Source organism: Leopardus geoffroyi, chromosome B2 (genome assembly GCF_018350155.1).
Source record: "Leopardus geoffroyi isolate Oge1 chromosome B2, O.geoffroyi_Oge1_pat1.0, whole genome shotgun sequence".
Lineage (NCBI taxonomy): Eukaryota > Metazoa > Chordata > Mammalia > Carnivora > Felidae > Leopardus > Leopardus geoffroyi.
The window spans coordinates 72201185-72206066 of NC_059332.1; the positions used below are offsets into that span (position 1 = coordinate 72201185).

A 4882-nucleotide genomic window follows, 5' to 3' on the forward strand; every position below is an offset into this window, starting at 1 on the left:
CTTGTAGTTCTCAGACTTCTAGAGACCTTCCAAGATTGTCCCAATTGACAGTGTTCATCCAGAGTTATGCCTGGCTCTGCTGAAAAGCATGTGGACCTGATATAAAAGTGAGAAACTGGGTTGATAAGTCTCAGTAACTATGTTAAACTCCTCAGCAAATTTTTGAGGATCCTCAATCACTTTGGGAAAGTGTTTGTCACTTGTAGTTCAGCTTTAGTTAGGGACTGTCAGAAATTTGGGGTTTAGCATTTGGCTCCTCAGAGGGTCTGCCTTTAAAGGAGCAGTTTTTTTTTTTTTCTTTTTTTTTAATTTTTTTTTTTTTTTGAGAGAGTGCCAGTGGGGGAGGCACTCTCCCCCAGAGACAGAAGGCAGCAGAGGACCTAAAGCAGGCTCTGCATTGACAGCAGAGGGCACAATGCAAGGCTCACAAACCTGAGCCAAAGTTGGATGCTTAACTGACTGAGCCACCCAGTGCCCCTAGAATAGCAAGTTTTATAAAAACAGCCCTTAGTAAAAACTTATGGAGTGTTAAGTCAAGTTTTTGGCCCAAAGTTAATTTATGTTGAATTTCACAATAAAACCAGTTTTTCTTGATGGGATTAGATGGAGACAGTGGATATTGTATAAGTTTTGTCACGGATACAAATATTACCTGTTTTTTAGAAAAATATTAAAGATAACCTAATATGCCAAAATGACTGGGTCTGTAGTTTTGCTTTTATAAAATGCCCTCAAATTTAAATGTAATTCCCAAGTAGCAATAAAGTCCACATCTCTGGATTATCTATTATTTGCACTACAGGTACCAAGAAACCATTTTCCCTGCCTAGAATAGTAACCCTTGTTATGCCTTAGAAGTGCATTTGTGAAATGTTGGTTTAATGTATACCTCATAATTTAGAATTTAATTAGGTTACCACTTTTAATACCATCTAAATACAATATACTGACCCAATCTAGAAAGTTGGATCAAAGTTTGAAATGAAGATTCACAGTTTACCTTCCCAGGCTTGTTATTAACATTTCACATTTATACTCTTAGCTTTGACTTGTATGCCTCACAGATGAATTCAAATTTAATTATAATTCCACTACACCATGTTAATCAGGTAGTTTTCCCAAATCTGAGAACATCAATGCTGATCTCTTCGTGATGTTTTGAGGCTTCACAGCTTAAATCCATTATAGTATTATGGAATCTATAGCTTAGGATTGTGGAGAAAGGCTTCAGAGGAGTATTTTGTTGTTGTAACAATCCAATTAAGGGACCATTTCAGGAATTGTTGGAAGGTGGGTTATTCTGTAGTAACTATGCTTCAACTGTCATGCAGTACATCCAGAAACAATCCATTTCAACTTCTGAACATTTGGTCTGGAACACTTGTTTGATGAATTTCAGTTAAACACTTGGATACAAGCTCTTACCAGAAGGTCAAATCTCTGCCGTTTATCTTGGAATGTGTCTAAAGACATTCTATTCCTTCTGTTAACTCTACACACTTGTGTGCTTGGATCTCCAGTGCAATGATAGACAACGCCAACACAGAAGGCTTGGCTTTAGAAAATATGATCCTGCAGTGGCATGCCTTAAGTTGAGTTTCTAGTCTTTCAAAATTAAGGCTATTCCTCTTTCAATGGCAAGTTCTCTTGAGTGAATGAATAGTAGAGTTGCAGAAATTGAAAGGCGATAGTAGCTTTGACTTTCCAACATACCTTCTCCGATACAATCTTTTCCATTCTCATCAAGTCTGAAACCGTGAACCTATGCTGGCTTATTCGGATCAAGTCAGTTGCCAATGGGACATTCCTTTCCTCTTCTATTGGTTTTACAGCCCAACAGAAGCAGCTCAGCCCAACACACCCAAGGTCTGTACCTTCGTTTGGGACAGGAATCTGTCCAGTAAATTCACAGCTAGAGAAAGTGTCTCTGTGTCAAAGCCAAAGAACTGAGTTAGACTAGGAAGATCTTTTACTTCAAAGTCCCTTAGGGGGTGCCTGGGTGGCGCAGTCGGTTAAGCGTCCGACTTCAGCCAGGTCACGATCTCGCGGTCCGTGAGTTCGAGCCCCGCGTCGGGCTCTGGGCTGATGGCTCAGAGCCTGGAGCCTGTTTCTGATTCTGTGTCTCCCTCTCTCTCTGCCCCTCCCCCGTTTATGCTCTGTCTCTCTCTGTCCCAAAAATAAATAAATGTTGAAAAAAAAATTTTTAAAAAAACAATGTCCCTTAGCCTTGCAGTCATTCTGAGGCCGTTATCGTGTGCAGATTCAATTAGTCTCAAGCCACAGACCTTTGGCTGACATCTCCACTCCTGCTCCAATAGAGCATTCAGCTGGTGTAGCAGTTTCTGAGAGTCAGTTGTTGTCAGTACCTCTATCATCTTGACTGTGACTGTGGCTCCTCTGCGGTAACCTCCCTCCCTGGGCCTGCTCTCACCTCACCCCACGATATCAAATCCAACATGCTCACGAGGCGAAGGGACTCGACGGTAAGAGGTGAGCGGCCCGGGGAGGGGGAGGCCGTCTTGGGTGGAGGTCTCTGCAACGCTCCCAGATGACAGTGCCCACCACAGAGTCAGCTCCTAGCCCTAAAAGAGCAGGTTTGTAATAGGTTGGGGAGAGGAACAAATGGGTGAGGTTTGAAGGCAAAGGGAAGTTCCATGAAAAGATTAGAATGAAGAAATAGAGGGTATAAAGAATGTGGAGCCAGTGCAGGAGGAAAAAAGAGAGATGGTGTCAGGACATCTGGCATAAAATGTCTGTTGCAAACCTGGAGACAAAGAAGGAGGGGGAGGTGAGCAAGAGGGTGCGTGACACAAAGAGCATGGAGGAAGGGAGAAAGGCCTCAGAAGTTTTTTGTCTTCCATTAATTGTTCACCTTGGTTAATTTGTAAATGGTATTTTGTAAAGAGGTGTTAGAATCCTGAAAATGTCTGTAAGCCTCAGGTTACATGTTAAAATAGGCATCTTATTATTATTATTATTATTATTATCATTATTATCATTATTATCATTTCATTTAAAGCCATGGCAATTTAGTTCTGAAAAAAACGTTTGGGGAGATTGAAAGTTCCCTGTAATAGCCATTGTGGTTTAAATTATCTTTAGCTAAATTGGCCCATGTAATTAAAAATGTTCATGAGGAGGGCCATAGGGTTTAAACCGTAGGGTTTAAAACTAAGTGAGGGTCCCAGAAAAATGGCTCTCCTGAGACAGTTTAGAGGATTGGGATTTCATTACTCAAAACCAAGGTTCAACAAAACAAAAAAGAACTCACCAGAAAAGACAAAGCTTTCACAAAAACAGAAAAGATAAAGCTTTTAAGCAGATCCCAAATGAAGCCTGGAGAGCTCAAAACACATAGAGAGTGGGTCTTTAATCCAGGAGAAAACTTACCTCAAACTCCAGCATCAACCAAAAAGCAGTGAGAGCTCACTGGGTTCAGTGGGTACCACCACCTGTTTCTCACCAGCCTTGGAGTTGCTGGGGTTCTTCTCTGGATCCTACTCATCTGACACCAAGTAATATCGACCTTAGAACATTCAGTTATTTTACCAGCAAAATGGCTTTATTCAGGAATAGCAGAGGAATCGCAATTCAGGTCATGTGAGCTATGGTAAAACCACAGGCAAATCTGGCGATCAAAGGAAAGGAGTGTCGCTTTGCAGAGAAAAGGAGGACCCTGGGGGGGGGCTGCTTTGAACAAAAGTCTACTGGAGGAAAACAAGGGTACAGAGTGGTGACAGTTTCTCATTGACTGAGTTGTGGTCTTTTCTCATTGGCTGAGGTAGTTGCTGGCATGGAGAAATTCTTCCTCCTGCTGGAGTGGTAAAGTACGTTTCTTCCTACTTTATGCAAGATACATCTCTTCGGATTGGGAACTGCAGTTGAAGAGAACGGTATGAAGTGAGAACTTCTCCTTCCAGCCTCACTCCCCCGTTTTAAATGAGGTTTCCTCTATTCAATTTCATAACTGCTACCAAAGAGATAGACCAGACAGGAATGCGGAAGTGGGTCCAGGGGAGTCTAAATTAAGAGGAGGTAGGGAAAATGTCAAAAGCCTGGGAATTCCAGCTATTGGGGTGGGCTCTCTGGTGCTTGAAATGTGTATTTGTGAGGAAGATGATAATTCACATGAGGTATCAGAAAATAACTGAAATTAGATGAGCAAAATTGTAAAGTAGGTTAAGGATGTTAAGGATTCTGATTCTAACTGCTTATGTGAGTTGCTTATAGTTTTAAGCAAAAAATGATATATGATTATACAACATAATATCTCTATATATCAAGTTAACCTGGTTGCTTTTTTGATTGAAACGGTAAATTCTACTTGTGTGTGCTTTCTGTAAATTTGTGTTCATGGAACATGACCCTTTATTTACTACTTGAAGCAGCAAAGCAGGAATTCCTTAGAGTTTGTTTTGGATGCAATATATCTGTGATGCTTTGGCATTGTCCTGAACATTTTACAAGTATTAGCTCATTTAATTCTGACAATAGTCCTCTGCTGTACTGTGATTAAGCTCGATTCACACATAAGAAAAGGAGACATAGAAAGGTTAAAAAAACATAGACAAGTGAAATAATATATCATTGGTGGTGGCAATGTGATTTGTCTCTGGTGCCTCTGCTCTGCTCTTAAGCATTAAGTTGTGGCGTCTCTAGGTAGAACTACTGCCTGGTTCTTTAGTCCTCAGTGGAGTGGGATCAGTGTTCGAAGTGGAAAATGCTCTAGGGCTGAATCTGTGAAAGCTTGTTAGCTTAACAGGAAGAGAGAAGGCAAAAACAATATAATAAAAAGAGGACAGATTTCAAAAAAGCAAAGTCATCTGGGACATTTGTGTACAATGCTTTTGTAGGAGTTAACTACCATTGGGAAATTTGGGGT

General features: G+C 40.8%; 1 pseudogene; it reads right to left on the bottom strand.

Moving 5' to 3' along the window:
• Positions 1-812: 812 nt before the first annotated feature.
• LOC123608651 lies at positions 813-2770 on the bottom strand (annotated as a pseudogene).
• Positions 2771-4882: the final 2112 nt, after the last annotated feature.